The sequence below is a fragment of the Pteropus medius genome, unplaced genomic scaffold (genome assembly GCF_902729225.1).
Source record: "Pteropus medius unplaced genomic scaffold, Ma_sr-lr_union100, whole genome shotgun sequence".
Lineage (NCBI taxonomy): Eukaryota > Metazoa > Chordata > Mammalia > Chiroptera > Pteropodidae > Pteropus > Pteropus medius.
This window is the reverse complement of record NW_024351729.1, coordinates 5,146,295-5,166,160: the sequence shown is the minus strand read 5'-3', so window position 1 is coordinate 5,166,160 and position 19,866 is coordinate 5,146,295. Positions and strand designations below refer to the sequence as shown.

The 19,866-nt window shown below is 31.3% G+C and overlaps 1 long non-coding RNA gene across 1 annotated transcript in view; it reads left to right on the top strand.

The window, feature by feature from the left end:
- LOC120587484 (uncharacterized) overlaps positions 1-19,866 on the top strand; it is a 70,055-nt gene that overhangs the window by 46,203 nt on the left and 3,986 nt on the right. Inside the window, exon 3 of the long non-coding RNA XR_005648979.1 lies at positions 1,072-1,167. This is a non-coding gene — a long non-coding RNA (uncharacterized LOC120587484). The remainder of the gene's footprint in view (positions 1-1,071; positions 1,168-19,866) is intronic.

Sequence of the window (19,866 nt, the reverse complement as noted above, 5' to 3'; positions counted from 1 at the left end):
TCAGAAACAACAAATATATTAAGTCTAATATAATGAAAATATATATACTTTTAAAAAAATTAATTAATTTTTTTGGTGACATTTGTTAACAGAATGGGTTCTAGAAATATCAAAATAGCATTCAACTCAATTGTATTACCTGGTACATAGTAAATAAATATTTGTGGGAAATAAATGAAAAAAATAACTGAATGGCTATATAAGAAAAAGCATCTTTAGGATTCCCATTGCAATAGTCATTATAAAATAATCTTTTAAAAACAGATTGGGAATAATAAAAATTTTTTCAAATAAAATAATACTACCTTATTTCTATACACTAATGGAGAAATTTTTCATAAAATCTGAACCTACACTACTGATTTCAAACTTCTATTACCTATTCTTCCCATTTATCACCCTGGAACATCTGCTCTCACTTTATCCTGCTGACTTTCATCACTGCCATGCATCTTTTTAAGGATTTTCTTTAAAGATTTGATCTTAAATGGAATTAGAAATTCTTGTAAATTTGTTCTTCCTTAAAATACAGTGATCGGCCTTTTAAAAATTACTTAGCTCATGGCTAAATTCTTAAAATACAGATAGTACTTTTTTCTATTTAAAAAAAAAATCTGAAATTATTTTAGACCAAAAATGACAAAAAATGTTTACAGGAACCAAAAGGTAATTAAAGTGGGTTGAAATTGCATTAGCATTGTCAGGGGAAAAAATTGAAGGGACAGTATATGAGCAGACACCTATATGATGAGGACTAAGGCATGAGAGAACCCAAGGGAAGAGCTTTCCAGATGAAGAGATGGCAAAAATAATGACTCTTTGGGTAAGGTTGGTATGTTTGAAGAATGAGAAGCAAATATGTAGACTATAGTTCTCTATTCAAAGTAGAGAGTGATAGGAAATTAATTCAGCTAGTTCTGTGTTTTAAAATAGTGCCTTGCAGTGGAGACATAGACAGGAAGAATGCTGGCATTGGGCAGTGACAAGGCTTATAAATGTAAAGAATTAACATTCATACTGGATATGATGGATTGATTTGTTCAACCTGTTTTCTCTGTTTTCTGATTTTAGAAGCAGAAAAGCTAAAAATCATGTTTTCCGGACTCCTTTAAAGCTAGAATTCTGGATGCAGTTTGGATTCCTGCAATGATATACTCTCAATATTGGGTAGGTAGAAATGATGTGGAGACTATGCTTCTTTTCTGCTAGAAGGCAAGATGATTGAACCATGGGTATTTAGAAACAGTTACATTGACCATATTTATCATGCCAAAGACCTATCAGCTTTCTGAGGGTAAGAGGCTTTTTTAATGGAGGGGTGATTTTATATATAGCACCATTTTTATGACCTTCAAATGTTAATACGGCATTAATGTTCTTGAGTTAAGAAGACCTGACTTATTTTCCTAGAGATCTCCAATGGTTTTGTGAACACCTACTTCCTGTCATTAAAGCTCTTTCTGCTTAAGATTTCTAAGTCATTACTCTGAACGGTCTTTGAACTAAAGATTATCACAACCTATTTCAGCTCAGGTAGTGAACAGAAAGAACTAAGAACTGACTCATATAATAATGCATAGTGAAACACTTTTAAATACTGTAGAACATGAGTACTTTCTGAGAATCATCTTATATGACCTTACTGCCCATTCTCATCTCATGAAAAAGCCTTTTTTCATTAATTACCTTTATACTTAGATTTCTTTAAGGAAATCAGTTAAATTACTTCCGTTTCTATTTTGATGTTTAGTAAAGATGATTTAAATCAGTGTAGAAAAATCATTTTATTTTGCTCTATTTGGTTTATCTGGTTCTTCTTGGACTTCACTGGTCCCTGCTGGCGCTGCCTAAGGGGGAAGAAGGAGCTTCCTTTGCTGGGCTGCCTGCTGTCTCTCAGCGAGGGAGGGGAACCTAAGGCCCACTGGTGCAAAGAGACTTCCTAGTACAGGCTGCTTGTTGTGATGTGGTCTCTCTTGTCTTGCCCCGTTGTCCAGCCACCCTGGTATCTCTTGGTGGAAAAAAATGTCTTAGAGAGTAAGAATGCTTTTCCTGGTCACTAAAAGCTGGACTCCCAAACAATCTCTCATTGCTGGTAGATACTGGCCTAGGATCGTGCTTTCAGGAGAAATCCTGTTTGATCATTGCTGATTTGTTGTGATTTAGGAATAGCTTGATTTAATTAAACTCTACATGAAAGTAATTATTTTGAATGTTTAAAATAATCTAATTAGGACGTGGTTACTGGCAAAACAAAGAAATTCCTACAGATTGAATGTTTCATTGAGATCGTAACCATACTACTTTAATAAGAATACATTCTATTTATGTATGGCTTTTTAAGAACATTACTCTTGCATATAGTTTTATATATCTCTATCACAGATATAGCAACACAATCTGTATACAAATAGATGAAGCATGTCATATTTTATTATAAAGAAATTATTTTTCTTTGAAAAAATATAAAATACATGTCTATAATGAAGATGCTATTCTTGGAAAGACAAGTGTGATCTCTCAAATGCTTTCATGTGCATCTGTGATCTACTGAAACCTTCTGATATTTCAGTAATATTTAATGTAAGCACTCAATATTTAACTAAGAATTCAAATTTTGCAAATTTTTCTCACCAGTAATGTATATTACATATATAATATACATATATGGAAATATACATATGTAAAAATATATACATATTCATATATGTATATGAGCAAAAGAATGACACCGAAGTCATTAAATACTATGTGCTAGGACATTTCCCAGTTTTTTGACCTTTGGATAGGTGGTACAATAATATTCCATCATTTTTTTTTAACTTCAAGAATTCTAAACACATCATTTAAATGTCACAAATTTTCATTTCCATCCTAAAAACCATAGATAGATAAAAGGACAAACCAGCAAGTATTTGACAACTTATTGTATGTAAGGTATTTTTGGTAGGTGTTAAGGGGTCACAAATAAGTGAAAACACTACTAATGGAACTTATATCTAATTTAAAGTAATAAACACTAACATATTATGGAGGATGTAAATTATAGTTTCAGTTGTATGGAACTGATCCACGTATTTATTTATTTATTTTTTATCAATTCTAAATTTAAGCCCTGTCCAAGTTGTCAGCTACAATTCAAGCTCAGTCTTTGAACTTGGTTCTGTCTCCCACTCCGCCAATGTTGTACTATTACTCTAGACTCTTACATTAAAGGGGCCTCAGTCATAACTCACCAGTCCTCACTGGTATTCGCTGAACTACCCCTAACCTCAGTCTTTAGGGTACTTTTGGGTTAAGAAACTCTGCTGCTTTGGTGCCATCTTTAAGGTCCATGCGAAAAACAAACAAAAAAACACATCTGCTTCATTAGAGCATAAGGTAATTATTTTTCTCTGATGTTTTCCACTTTCTCGGTGCTGCCAGCTAACATTACCCACAACTTCTATGAGAAGGATTTACAGTCTTTTCTCTCTTATTCAGTCTCTGTTAATTTTTATTCCCCAAATCCTCTCTTTTCTTTCCTCATCTGTGACAACACTTCTAGAGTGACTGGTATGAAAAATAGGAAAAACCGATGATGTCAGCTTTTTTGACTATCAGCTTGTTGGATTCTCTGAGAAAAGGCAATGCAAAACACCTGGCTACCTTCCCAGAAAGAAGTAAATATAGGATTCTTCAGATTATTATATTAATATATTATCCTGCCACAAAGACTAAACCACTAGATAAAATCAAATGGTTGAATCAGACAATAAATATTGTAGAAGGTTAGAATATGAGTGAGGAGAGTGACTTGACATGGAGTTACATCAGAGTAGATACAGCAGAAAGATGCATTTTAAAAGTATACATATAACATCAGGCTGTTGATAGGAAAATAGCATGGCTATGATGTTTAAAGTAAATGATTTCATATGAAATAAGTAATTAGTTATTAAATAGTGCATTTATGTTTTTGTTTTGTTTTCTAATTATAGGGTAGACATACAAAAATGTAGGTTGTAATTTATAACTTGTAAAAAGATGACAGTACTAAGTTAAATAATAACAAATTAGCTATGACAGAATAACTATTGATAATTATAAAAAGGAAATGAAATGTGAACTTTATACCTCTTACATCAATATGTAGATGTCAATGCAAGAATAAACATGACTTGTATTACATGACATTATTTTGAATAAGGAGCTTTAAAGTTGAATTTTCTCAGTGAGAAAATATATTCTTTTATTTACATTATATCATGACAAAAATTTTGCTGTAACATACAACCTAAGCTGAGATGCCTGTCTATGAATTCATGCATAATACATTTTATCATCTATGTACATGAAGTAAGCTATAAAGAGTTTTCTGAAAACAAAACAAAACAGAACAAAACAAAACAAAACAAACACAAAACTAATCCTTTGGTCATGCTAAGTGCTATATTATATGTGATGCTGAATTCTCCCTTTTCATTTAGTCATTTTCTAGTGATAATATACATCTTTATATGCCAACCATAAGGTATTTATCAATTATTTACTGTGTAATTAGCATTGCACCACACATATTTTGTCTACCAACTCTGGCTCAGTATGGAACAATTTTAATTATGTATTTTGAAAAATTATACTGCATTATAGATGGAATATATTGGAGTGGTTACCAATGCAGGATTTAGAGTTGAAGTACTCAGCCATTTATTTACCACTGTGAAAACTTGGATAAAGGATTTCATTTTTTCTAGCCTCTGTTTCTTCACCCCAAATGTTGTTAATGATAATATATAACTATTATGTAGGTTAAAGGAATTAATTTAATAATAGTGCTGACCATAGAATCTGAAATATTACTATATGCAGTGTAAATACAGTGAGAAGGTGACAATTATATAACATGGTTTGGTGGTATGATAGAAAATTGTTGTAGTGTCCTGATTTCTTAGGTATCCTCAATTGGGCTTACCCTAGTTCTTTAAATTGAACTCAGGGTGTCTTTTTTTTGGATTGAGATCATCTTTAGTAAAAAGCATTATCGTGGGTAATCAATTAAGCTTATATTAGTCTAAGTTTGTTAGCTACTTTTCAACTTGAAAATTAGTTTAAACTAATCAGTCTCATTTAACACTAATACTAATACACTAAGCAAATAAATATATAATGCAAAAGTGTAACTAGTACCGCAAATTTGTTTGATTTTGCACAGGCATTGTTCCCAGTGTCATGTCCTTACTTAAACTGAGGCTGTGTTCTCAATGCAGGTTGCATATTAGACTTCTATGAGCTTTAAAAAAATAATGACTGATAACCTGATCCCCACCCCAACAATTATAATTTAACTAGCTTGGAGAAAAATTTGGACTTCGGGATTTTATAAAATATTTTCAAGTGAGTCTAATGAGTAGAATGTTTTAAGAACTGAATTGGGATAAATTTTTCCTAGGCAAATGATGGCACTAGATACTTTTTTGCTTAATAGAAATACAGAATATTTTTAATTATAATTTTGTGTAGCAACTAAGCTTAAAATATCATTGATTTTAAAATATATTTAAGCAAAATATACCCAAGATTTTATTTAAAAATCATATAAATGTGTTTCTTCTAATGTTTTAAATCCATCAAATATAGATTATCAATAAAATTTTGTAATTTTTAAATAAGATTTTGTTCTTTGTGTGTGACCTTGAATTCACTGCTCAGTTGCTTACTCAAAGGACTAAATTGATTTTATGTCAAGGATTTTTGTCTAGGTTATAGCAAAATTTATCAATTTATCCAAAAGAAGGTAGTTGAGGAAGAACAGAACAAAAATTAAATTGGATAAATGGAAAAAGAGTTAACTGGGAGACAACCCTAACCATATCAATAATAATATTAGATGTGAATAAACTAAACATTCTACTTAATGGGCAGAGCCTGTTAGACTGGCTAAAAAGTCAAAACTCAGACTCATGTGATTTACAACAAACATATATATAAAAACACAGGTAAGTTAAAAGTAAAATGGTGAAAAAAGAAGTACCAAGCAAATAGCATATGAAGGTTGGTGGAATTATAGTAATGTCAGACAAAATATACAACTAGAAACAAACAAACAAAAAGGTATAATTTCATAATGGTAAAATGACCAATTCAACAGTAAGAAAATATGAATGTAAGTAAAAACAAAGTTTAAAATACATTAAACAACAATTAATAGAAATAAAAGCAGAAATAAACTGATCATTATAATTAGAACATTTTAAAATAGATATTTCAGAAATTGATAAAATAAGTAGATCGAAAATTAGAAAATGGAGAATATTTAAACAATAGCATCTACCAAATTGATCTAATTGATATTTATGAAACATTTTCCTAAAAGTCTGAAGAACATATTTTCTTTACAATTAGATGGAAATTTCACCAGGATAGATTATAAGTCAACACATAAAATTTCATGCAGGTATTTTAAAACTTAGTGGATTACCTGATTCTAAAATTTGCTAGGAAATTTATAGGATGTAGAGTACCAAAGAAAATTTAAAAGAAGAATAAAATTGGAAACACTTATACTATATGATATGAGGACTTACTACAAAGGTACAGTAATATAGAGAATATTTTAAAGATTATTCAGTTTTGAATATTTGAATGACTCTCAGGCCACCAAAGATCATATTTAAGTCAAATTTTAAATAAAGGCAAAGGATATGATACAGTAAGGAAAAGAATGCAGATAGTCATTGGGTTTGAGAGATGTCCAGGTGCAGATTCTCTGAGTTCTTGTATAAAGATGCACTTTTTCTCAAGATTATGTGATTTATGTGATTAGTCTTGGCTTTAATAGAGTTCAAGGCAGAAATTTCCAGTGAAGACTTTTATATACTCTGATTACATAAGCAAGCTGACTATCTTATGCTAGTTGAAAGCCATCAGTTGGATGTCGCAAAGAGAGTTTAAGGCTTTAAAAAGCACATCACAGCATAGGAACCATATCTAGGTCAATTGTCAAAGCCAGATACTGAGTCTTCCCCAGAAATAAGCAGACAGCTCTTCTAGTCAGGCTATAAGTAACTCTATCTTACATATTCACATAGAGATAGGTATATAAACCAACAAGATATACTAAAGTGTCAAAAAATAAACCCTCACATAATATAGTCAATTAATTTTCAACAAGGAGCCAAGAGAATATAGTGGCATGAACAAAGCTTTTTTCTTTCTTTGAAATAATAAGATTCACAAGAAATTGCCAAGAAAGTACAAAAAGAACCTGTGCCCAGTTTCCCTGCTTAACTCATTTTCTCCCTTTGATTGCAACTTGAGTGCTTACAGTACAATACAAAAACCATGAATTTGACATTGGTGCAAAGAGTGTGTATAGTTTCATATCATTTTATCACATGTACATTTATGCAGTCACCACTGAGGATACAGAAATATCCCATTACCACAGAGTTCTTTGTAGTATTACTCATTTGTAGTTACCCTGTGCTCTCCACCATCTCGATTCCCGGGTGGCCACTAATCTGTTCTTCATCTCTTTTATTTTTGTCATTTGGAGAATGTTATGTAAATGGAATTACATAGTACATGACCTTTTGATATTGACTTTTTTTCACTCAACATAAACTACTTGAGTTCTACTCAAGTTATTATATGTATCAATAGTTTATTCATTTTTATTGCTGAGTATTATTTCATGATATGTATGAACCACAGTTGTTTTGTTTTAATCATTCATCTATTACAGGATATTGTGGTTGTTTCTAGTTTTACCTTTACAAATAAAGCTGCTTTAAATAAATGTGCGTGTTTGGTGTTGACATAAGTTTTCATTTTTAGGGAATAAATGAGTAGGAGTGTTTGCCGAGTCATGTGCCAAATATATATTTAGTTGGTTAAGAAACTGCCAAACTTTTTCCAGAGTAACTGTACCATTCTACATTTCCACCTACTATGTATGAAAGACCCAGTTTATTGAGTCCTCAAATTTGGTGTTATCAATATTTTTAATTTAACTATTCTAATAATTGTGTAGTGATAACTCATTGTGATCTTCATTGCATTTGTGTGGTGGCTAATGATATTGAACATTGTTTCATGAGCTTATTTGCCATTTCTGTGACATCTTTGCTAAAATATTTCTTAATGTCTTTTGCTTACCTACTCATTGAATTGTTATTACTGTTGGGTTTTAAGAATTCATTTTATATTCTAGACATGATTTCTTTGTCAGACATGTTATTTGCAAGTATATTCTCTCTTCTAAAAATGATGCTAGGACAATCTAATTTCCATATTAAGAAAACAAAAATTAATCTGTCATTCAACATACAGATATTAATTTGACATAAATCGTAAACCTAATTGGAAACACGGAACTAGTGGAAAACTGTATTGTACTTTTCAAATAAAACATGTATCTATGGTATTACCAAGTTATTCCACTTATTTTCTCAGGTATTTTACCTAGAGAATCGAAAATGTATGTGTACAAAATAATTTGCACAAGAATGTTCATAAAAGCCATATTCATTGTGGCAAAAATTGTCATCAATAAGAATTCATGAAAAACTTGTATATTAATACAATGGAATAATAATAAGTAATAAAAAAGAATAAGAATCCAAAAGAATCCAGATAAATTATGATTTTATTTAAGATGAAGTCTAACAACAGAAAAAATCTATAGTGATAGAAATCAGAAAGCTATTGTTAGAAGAAGCACCTGTAGGAAGGAGAATTAATTGGAAGAAACATGAAACTTTCTGGTTGGATTGCATCGGTCTATGCCTCGTTTGCCTAATGGTTATACATATATATATATATACAATTGTACAAATTCATCTGGCTGAATATTCAAACTCTGTTGGATATTAATTATACCTTAATAAAAAGTGTTGAGTGCAAAATAGTCAAAGAAACTAAACAAACAACTCAGAAGAAATGCTAATCTCCATTAAGCATATGAAAATGTGTTCAACCTCACTAGCTATCAAGTGTTCTAAATTAAAGCAACAGTGTGAAATAATTTATTATCTGTCAGATTAGTAAGAATAAAGGATAAATAATAATTTCTGATTTTAGCAATTGTATGTGAGAAGAAGCACTTATTGATCTCTCATGAGAATGTCAGTTCGTAGAAACTCTGTAGAGAAATGTGTTTCTAAATCCTTACAATTTCTCTACCCTCTGAACCAATATTTTCATTTTAAAAAGTATGCATATAAAGAGCTACTTGATTTGCAGCTTCCTAACCCATAAAAATAAGAATAATAGAACTTTTTTGACCTTATTTTAAAATATTTTAATATGTAATAAAATATTACACAATACTTGGGATAATGCTGTGGGGGAAATGGGAGAGGGATAAGAGATTAAGTAGATACAATAAACTTTGCATGGGCCTAAAATGTAAATTGCTTTGGATAAAAGGAATGTGATTAACTCAAGCTTCTGCATAGATATCTAAAGAAAAACAAAAAATCAGAAAACAGACATACAAGACAATAGATATAATAGATCTTTGAAATTTCAAATACTTGATTTGCTAAAGTGCAACTTTAAATAGTTATCATCATTGCCAGTTTTATCCTTCTGTACTTTTGGGCTGTTACCTACTGCTCACACTAAATATACACTGATCTTTTAAAATTTAAAATTATTCTGAGGAACTGATGGATAAACAAAGTGAATATTATGAAGATTAACACAATATATACATTTTTAAATAACTCCAAATTTCTCTGAATTAACAGACTAAGACTTCAAAGTACTCAACCTTAGTTACAAAGTATAATCACCTGGAGATACATACATGTAAATATATTATAAACAAACTGTTCTCTGTTCTCATCCTATACTAATTAAAATAGAATCTCTAAAGTTGCTAGAACCCAGGCATTGATAGATTTAAAAGCTCCTTAGGTGATTCAAAGGTGACTTGTGAGGAACTTGGGTTAGGTAATCATAGGATTCGGGATTTTACTCTGTTGTAAAGTATATATAAAGACTGTCATTATTTGACTTCTCCTTAAAAGTACAATGTGATTTGCAAATATTGCAGGGGCAGAGGTCAACTCTTACACCTTCTTTATTCTTTTGCAGGTGGGATCATAATTTTAGGCTAGAAGTTTTCTCCTTTGACTTTTTTTTTTTTTTTTTAATCATAATTGGTTTGTTAATTAGATACAGAGTCTGACTTCCTTTGCTGGGAAACATAATTCTGTTATCAGCAAAACCACATTCTGCCCTAGGTGATTTCTTCAATGGCTTTAATCTCCCTTTTCAAATCCAGGAAATAAAGAGCCTTCCAAACTAGGGATTGAGTAGTCATTTGGGCTAAAAGAGACCTTCAGTTTAGATATCAGATACTCTAACCCACTGTAAAAGTTTGATAACAAATGAACCAGGGCTTTTAATTAATTGTGACAGAAGTTGACAAAATTCTATTGGGAGACATCCTTAATAATCTATGCACATAATGTGGTGGGAATTATTTATAAATATAAATGAATTAATAGGTTTATAACCCTGGAACAAGACCATGAAAAATCAAACCATGGTTGGCAACCTCACAATTAAATTCTCAGTAAATGACTTACTTGAGAATTCTCTTTAATCTTTGTTTTCCAATATGTTCCTGGAAGCAAAGAGAAAAGAAAAATTTCAGTCAGAGCTTGAGTAGAAAACTCTTAGAGAGACTTCCTTACATACATAAATTTTAATAACTCTTGGTTGGTTTGAAGATCTTTGATTTCACATTAAAGCATAATCTCTTTTCTCTCACTATGTGTGTAATATATATATATATATATAGTATAAATTATGATAGATTTGGTGATTTTTAGTGATTTTTCCAAATGCAGAAGTTTTTAAAAAATCAAATTGTGGATTTTGAGGGAAAACTTATTTCTGAAAAAGACATTGCTATTGCTTCTATGATGTTTTGTGTTTTCACATTGACATTTTATACTGAATATTTTATAAAACTGGGAAACAAACTTTTATTTAGTGATAAGTCTAGATACTGGCTCTAATACCTGGCTGTACAGGATTTACCTTCTCATAAAATTATTTTCTACTGTTATATTACAAGCAGATTCATATGTTTAGTTATCCTAATATAAGCAAATAAGTTTGCATTAAAATTTATTCTACTCTTTAAAATTACTTCTGATATCTCATTTTATCTTCTCCAAACTTATATAAGAAGGAGAATTCATTTTACATCAGTGAGAATGTCAACGTATATCTTATACTTGGTGATATCTCAAGTGCCTGCATTTCTCTATCTTCCATACTTAATTATTGCTTCCTTGAAGACAAAAGTGCAGCGTTTTGCAACTCCAGTACATCATCTAGCACAATCCCTAGTAAATATTACATGCTTTATAAATTATGTTTTTGAGATAAATTGCATTCATCCTTATTTTATCTATAAATACTCTCAATTCTGGTAAAAACCATTCCAGTTATTCACAGAACAATCCTATTTTGATGGCTCTGATTCAAAAAAATGATTCTTTTCTAATCAACTTTACTCACTCATGATGTAGAATGTGATCTCTTCTTACACAGGTCAATTGGTCTGGGGTGCTTGTATGTTTTTTTTACCACCAATCTGCTAGGCTAACTTAATTCAGGGAGATTACTAAGGCAAAAAACCTATTCAGTAAAGAAAACTAATCAGTATCATAGGCACATAGGCCCAGTTGATATTTCTATATATCATTTATTATATTTAGGCATGAATGCAGTTATAAATACATTTGCACTGATAGCAATCCTCTATCGAGGGTAAATTGGTCTGTTCAAATCTAGTCACAGTAGTATCTTAACAGCTGAAGAAACCTAGATAGTACGTTTACAGGCAAATGTTTGCATTTACTCCATCCTAGGAGTTCTTAGAGACAACCCAGCAGAACCACAAAAGCATTTTAGGTGTATGAGAAAGAAATACCAACTGGCAAAAACAGAACTTTTCAATTAATTTTGAAAAAGGAATTATGTATTCATGCAGAATATGTTAGGTAATGTACCATGATTAAGAATCTTTTCTATGAATCATAAATGATAATACATTGAAGAGAAATCACGTTTCTAAATTTTAAAAAGTCATTTTTGATCAATGAGATTAAAATATATCAATTTTGCTTTTTTTAAATATTATGTGCTCTCACATTATTTCTATATAATTTTTTATTATTTTATAATTTTTTGAATGCTACGCAAGGTAATATTACCCCACATATATATACAGAATAAATTTTTGTTTGGAAATGTTTAGAGCTTGCTTATATCTAAATATTGAAAGTAGTGCTGTTTTAAGATCTGTTTAAGTTTAATTAGAATCTGTAAACACTACATTTTATGGGCAATGAGAACTAAAATCTAATTTTCTATAAAAAAATTGGATCCAGTGTTGCTTACTTTGTTTCTTTCCATCAGTAGCTATATAGAATACAGCTCTTTTCTGCCCCATGTTCATATATAAAAGATAAAAAGGGTAGTTGTTAAAGGACTAGTTCAAGTTAGGTCAATATTTCTTATTCAGCAAAAACTTTGAAGTATTTCACAACAGACCTTTAAAATCTCTTTAAAAAATATATATCTTTGACAGGATGCCATTAAATCTTTAAAATAAGAGATAGTGATGAGATTTCCTAAGGAGGGACAGTATTTTCTATTTTAGTTTCAAAACAAAGTTTATTTCCCCCCAAACAGGATGTTTACTTCCAAGTAAATAGTGTATCTTGAGTGTTATCATATGGCGTAATGTTTAAATTGGCTGCATCTAGAGTTAGACTTGGCACAAAATTTCATTTCTATAATTACTAGCTATATGACCTTGGCTGATTATTATATACCCCTCTGTACCTTGGTTTTCTAATGTGTGAAACAGCAATACTTCAGGTTCTACCTTATAATGTTTTTGTAATAATTAAATGAAATTAATACATGCAAAGTGCTGTGTCTGGGATGTAGGGAGAACTCAGTAAAAGTAGTTTATTATCACTCCTATTTCATTGAATCTAAGATGCTATTGATTGTTAAGATATTATTATATGGACCAGTAAGGAAAAAATTAAACTACAGCAACATGTTTTATGACTTGAATGTTTTATACTTATTAAAGATTTTTCCATTAGATGTAGATTTTAGTCATGTATACTTCTTGTATATACATAAAAAGGAGAGAAATATGTAAAATAAATTAGATAGGTTATTTCAAAATTTCTTAATGTACAGGATTCAACTCTTCTGAGTAGCTTTGAGTCAGCAGTATTGATGTCCAGAAATTCTCAGCTATGTATCACTCCTCCAGTCATCAAGGACATCACTAATGTTGCTTTTCTTAGAGTAGTACATTATCATCTTGCTATTTCTTCTACTTCTCATTTGCATGATGAAAATGTTAATTCTGGCATTTCTTTAATTTCCCCAGGTGATGTCAAGGGAAAATTTTCAGAGAACAGGATTTCTATTCTCTTAGATTCTTGACTAGTTGTTATTGTCTATTTAAATCCTTTAAAATAACAGCCAGGTTAACCATGACTAGCCATTGATACCTATATCATTTCTGCTGCTTGTCCAACAATAATCTTAAGACATCATTGAGTATTAGATGCAAGTAGATCTCAGAGATGTTAAAATGGGGGAAATAAGGGACTCTAGAATTACAGAATTTTCTATCATACTCTGATCTCTTTTCACTCTTTCTTTTTCTTTATGCCTTAGGATCAGAGGTGTAGTGACTTATCTGATTAGTCAGTTTGGGAAAAATAAACAGGTTAGTCCCAGCTCGATTCTTTCCTTCTTTGTAGCAGTTGGCCTTTCCTCATAGTGCGGACCCTCTGCCCTCTCTCCCAGAGCCTGGCTCTTCACGCCTGGGTGAAGCAATGCCAGTCACTGGATTGGTAAATCTTTCAACTGCTCATTGGTTGCATTTTAAAGTTTGCATTTCAACATAGGTCTTACCGGGGCTATCTTTTTCTTCATTTACTGAGTCTTTTGCCTTTCTCTGCATTTTTATTTAACCTCTTCTCTCACACATACACACAGACCGTAAAGTAATGTGGCTGAAAATTGGCTCTTACAATGTTCTCTTGTTCCATCACTTGCTTATTGTTTCCTTAAGCTGGATTTTATTAATTTTGGCCTTATTCCACTCCTTCTTTGCAGAGATTTTTAAAAGCTAGTTGTCTATTTTGTGAGGGTAGATTTAATTAAACCAGAAAATGTCTGGGCCTACATAAATTACAATGCATTAAAAAAAAATAAGGGAAGGCTCCACTGTCAGACTCTCTAGGTCATGGAACCCTAGTATCCCTTCAGATAATATTCACAAATTCCTGACAAACATCCATCTTCAGAATTTGAAAATGAGAAATCAGAATTCCCAGGGATTTTAGGAACTTTTCAAATTATAGTTCATTCTTTATTTGAGTATGTTTAAATAATAATGAGTGAGCATAATAATAAACTAAATTATTTTTCTGAAAAGGCAATATTAAAAGCTTCAGAGGTTTTCTATAAAACATATGATAAAAGAATATAATAGCATTTACTGATATATAATGACAAGGTTATATATTTCATTAATATGTACAAATATTTCTACTTGACTCAGACATTTAAAAAAGAAAACATCCAAAAAATAGAATATTAAGAAAAAACAAAATAGACACCAAACAAAAACATTTTAATTGGAAGGTAACATCACATACCTTTAATATTTAAAAGTTGTTATATTTTTAAATGGAATTCTGGAATACACAAAGCATTAATTACCCAATTTGATCTTTGTTTCATGACAAATATTCTAGATGTAGAGAAACATCTTTCTTTTTATTTTTATTATTGTTGCTGTTGACAACTGAATAGTCCAGAGGACTTACAAAAACCTCTGCAGGGAGGGTGTTAGGTAACATGTTGCTTTGCATCACTTTATTACCTTTTCATAAATATGAAAATGCTCTTTTTCTGCTCTCCTTTAGTTTGATTTTACCATTAATGTATTGCTTTCAATAATTTAGATTATTGATCAACTTCCATTTCCATATTGAAGTATTCCATATCAAAATTCACACCTTCTCTCTGCAATACTTCTGTTAAAGTATTTACAAAGAACTATATCCTGTAGTGAATATGTAAACACTGGACAACTTCTCCAATTTCTGAGTAATACAGAATCTGCTTCCAGGATCCTCAATTGGAAGTCAACTTGATACTTTAAAATTCCTATCGATGTGTATTAACATTACCCAGTAGGTATTTTTTTTTTATGGTTCTGATAGACTGACGTGAATTTACTCTTAACCCCAGAATATAGTCATTTGACTTCGAAAGAATTGTAGTTTAATAATTTGGGTCAATTCACTAAAAGTAGTGCTTTCATATCCCAAGATGACATAAACAATTGGAATCCACCTTCTGAGTAGATGCATTATAGAAAGTGGCAATTTTTGAGGAATGAGACATTTTCATAAGAGAAAGGAGATTGTTTTTCTTCTTTAGAAAAAAATAGAGCATAAATGTCAGACCTGAATCAGATAGGCACCGTATGACTAGGAGAGAGTAAAGGTTCTTTCTACCTCTGCACTTTGCTGTTTTGCTTTATTTCTTAGTAAAACTCTCTACTTCTACTTAGGAACAGTTCCAGCCATGAATTGTCAGTTTTCAGCCAGTTTTCATACTGAGTATGGAAGGTGAATGATGAGCAAAGAGATTAGTACAAGAGAACTTTAGCACTGATTTAAAAACTGAAATAGAAATTTTATGAAGTTTATTTTAAAACATGATGTTCTTGCGGTTGACACAGACTGGCGCATTATAAATCATCATAATCAATGATGAATTATTTAGGCAATGCAACCAAAAACAAGGTGAGAGGGCGGGACAGCAATCTACAGCACCCCTTTAAATATAGCCTATATCCTTAGGTCTTAAAAAATATTGCATATTATTTTTTTATTGATCTAAGTATGTATTATCCAGGAATATACAATAATTTTCTAATTAATTAAATTTCTATGATATTTCACTTCTCTATGGCTTTGGGTTGAGACTTTCAGACACAGGGATTGTAAAATAAGGCACCAGTAACTTATTTAAGTTCCTAAGTAGCCAGATTGGATAAAACAGAAATTCTTACACTTTTTAAAGACTTTTTATATGTAAAACCAATTGAGAAATTACCATGGTAAAAATAGAGGTCTTGTCTGAGGATCACAATTAAAAATATAGTGGCAGATGGCCTTTATTCCTTATGGCTGTTAGTATAAGCTAAACATATACCATGGAAACAGATTATAGCAATAGCTATTATTTCTGTAATTTATACATATTATGTAATTTATACATATTCCCAAGTCAAATAGAATTTGTAACCTAATGCTACAAGGTATACTATTCACAAGTGCAAAGGTTATATTAATGTTCTTTGAGCTTCAGAATTTACAAGATGACTTTAGAAAGTTAGTTACAAGGGGTCCTGGGTATTTTTGCCACAAACAGCTTTGTCATAGCCATCTTTTGCCGCAAATATTTTTGCGGCAAAATAACTGACTGTAAGACAATTTTACTAAAAAATAAATAAAATCACAACAAATAAAAGAGGGGCATTAAAAAGGACACAAAAATTAAAATGACTTATTTCAATACATTTAGATGTGTGTAGATTTATGGCAATACTGTGCAAATAATCAATTTTACTTTGTGGATTTTACCTAAGCACTTGTCTTTGTTCTATAAGAAATGTGGTTTCAACTCTGTGACCTCAAAGTGGGCTCTTGGCCTCTCTTCCTCCTCCCAGTGTAGTGTGTTTCAAAATAAGAAATCAGTTCTTGGGGAATAATCATGCTATCTGGAAGAAATACTAACTTTTAAAACTACCACCACTATGTCAATGGAGAAATGAAACCAACAACAACAAAAATAATAAACGATCAACCAGTAAACCAATTATTTTCTCTTTTTTTTTATTGCTATTGTTTAACTCCCACACCTTAGAGCAATAATATTGATTCCCATATTATATATGAAGTCAATTAATGTTGCTCTGTATTTGCTGGTGTTTTTAATCTTTACACATATAAAAATAACTCATACTATGAAAGAGTGCCAGAGCAGCCAATAGGGTGTAGTTTACTTTGAATAATGAAAGTGGCAATCAGGCACTTTTTTTTTAAACAAAAAGAAAACTAACAAAAGCCTGTAGTCAAATATATATATACACACCCATACATGTACATATATGTGTGTGTGTGTGTATATATATATTTGTGTTTGTGATGACTAAGGGCCATTATCTCATCTTTGACAGGAAGCATCAGGAAAATGAAGAATTGATGTCAGCATCATAACACCATAAGATGTCCCTCCTTTTTGTTCTCCCTTTAAACAACGAAAATTCAGCATCCATTTATTTATGAACAAAAGTGCTTCTGTGGAAATTGTGAGATCCAGCACCATATGCCAAGGGTCTCTGGAGGAGTCTCATCCACCTGTGAATTGGGGAATAGGCAGAAAGACTTCAGTATGGGCTGTGGAACTGGCAGAGACCTGTGAATTGGCTTTAACTCCTCTCAGCCATGGGCAGCGAGCACATACACTCACAGATGAAAGAGCCTTTGTAGAAGTCCAGGTTTCCTGAAGAGAGATTCTAGAACTCTGTTGAGCAACAACAAAAAAAAAAAGTTTGAATGCTTTAGAGAGGGTAAGAAGAACTTTGTACCACAAACCCGAGCTGTAGCATCACCTTTGGGAAAACAAAAGAGAGATTATTAGTAGCCATCCTGATGAGATGTGAGATAGAGACAAGAGATAAAAGCTTAAGAACTCTATCTTAAGAGGGAGCAAGAAGCATGGAGGTGTAACCATACAAAGTTAGAGAAAGCCTCAGAAATAATCAGGACCAATGAAAAGGATCTCCCATTTGAAGGCAGCTAGAGAAGATTGGAGGGGGTGACTGCTACTTCAACCACAAAAATAGCAATGAGAAACTTCTACAAAATGAAGAACCAAAAAAATATGACATTACCAAAAGATCACAATAAACCTCTAGTAAAAACCCAAAGACACAGAGATCCGTGACTTACCTGATAAAGAATTCAAAATAGCTGTTTTAGGGAAACTCAATGAACTCCAAGAGAACACAGAACAAAAATTCAACAAATCAAGAAAACTGCACATTAATAAAATGAGAAATTTAACAAAAAGACAGAAATCATAAAAAAGAAACGAAGAGAATTTTTGGAGCTGAAGAACTCAATGAATGAAATAAAGAATGAGAATAATAACAGCATCAATAGCAGAACAGACCAAAGAAAAGATAGAAAATAGAAAATTTTCAAATAGAAATTCTGAGCAGACCAAAAAAAAAAAAAAATGAGTAAGGAAAGTGAATTATAAATCAAAAATCTCCCAATTTAGAAAATCCCATTTCACTGGTGAATTCCATCAAATATCTAAAGAAGAATTAATGCCTCTCCTTCTCAAAATCTTCTAAAAATTGAGGAAGAAGCAATACTCCCAAACTCATGTTATAAGGCATTACCCTGATACCACAGCCAAAAAAAAAAAAAGGCACTATAATAAAATGAAACTACAGGCCAATATCACTGATGAATATAGGTATAAAAATATTCAACAACATATTAGTAAACCTAATTCAACAATACATTAAAGGGATTATATACCACAATCAAGTGAAATCAAGTGAGATTTACCCCTGGAATGAAAGGATGGTTCAACATACACAAATCAATAAATATGATACACCACATTAACAGAATGAAAGATAAAATCATGTAATTATTTAATGTAATTAATTAATTATGAAAAATCATTTTATAAAATTAAACATGATTTTATGATTTAAAAAAGAAAAACCCTATGGAAATTGAATATAGAAGGAACACACTTCAACATAATAAAAACCATATATGACAAGCCTACAGTTAACATTGTACTCATGATGAAAAGGTTAAAAGCCTTTCTTCTAAAATCAGGAACAAGATAAGGGTGCCTATTCTCATCACTCATATTCAACACAGTACTAGATGTCCTATCTAGAGTAATTATGCAAGAAAAAGAAATAAAAACATCTAAATCAGAAAGGAAGAAATAAAATTGCCTTTATTTGCAAATAAAATGATCTTATATATAGACAATTCTGTAGACTAGTGGTCCTAAACCTTTTTGGCACCAGAAACCGGTGCCCCAATGAGAATCTAATGCCTAATGATCTGAGGTGGAGCTGAGGCTGTGATGCTAGCTGTGGGGAGCAGCTGCAAATAGAGACGAAGCTTCACTCACTCACCCACTGCTCACCTCCAGCTGTGCGGCCCAGTTCCTAACAGGTCACAGTCCAGTACCAGTCTACAGCCTGGGGGTTGGGAACCCTGCTGTAGACTCAATCAGATCAAACTAATCAAATTTAGTAAAGTTGCAGTATATGAAATCAACACATACAAGTCGGTCATTTCTACATACTAACAAAATATCCTAAAAAGAAATAAAACAATTCCATTCACGATAGCATCAAAAACAATAAAATAGTTGGCAATAAATTTACTAAAGGAAATGCAAATCCATTCAATGAAAATGATAAGACTTTGATGAACTAAATTGAAGAAGACAGAAGCAAATGGAAAGATAGTCTGTGGTCATGGATTGCATAATATAATTTTGTTAAAATGTCCGCACCTAAAGATGTGTGTATATTTATGCAATCCCTATCAAAATTCCAAAGATATTTTCCATAGGAACAGAAAAAACAGTCATAAAATTTGTATGGATTCACAAAAGACCCCAAATAACAAAAGTAATCCTGAGAAAGAAGGATAAAGATGGAGATGCCACACTTTTGATTAGAAATTATACTATAAA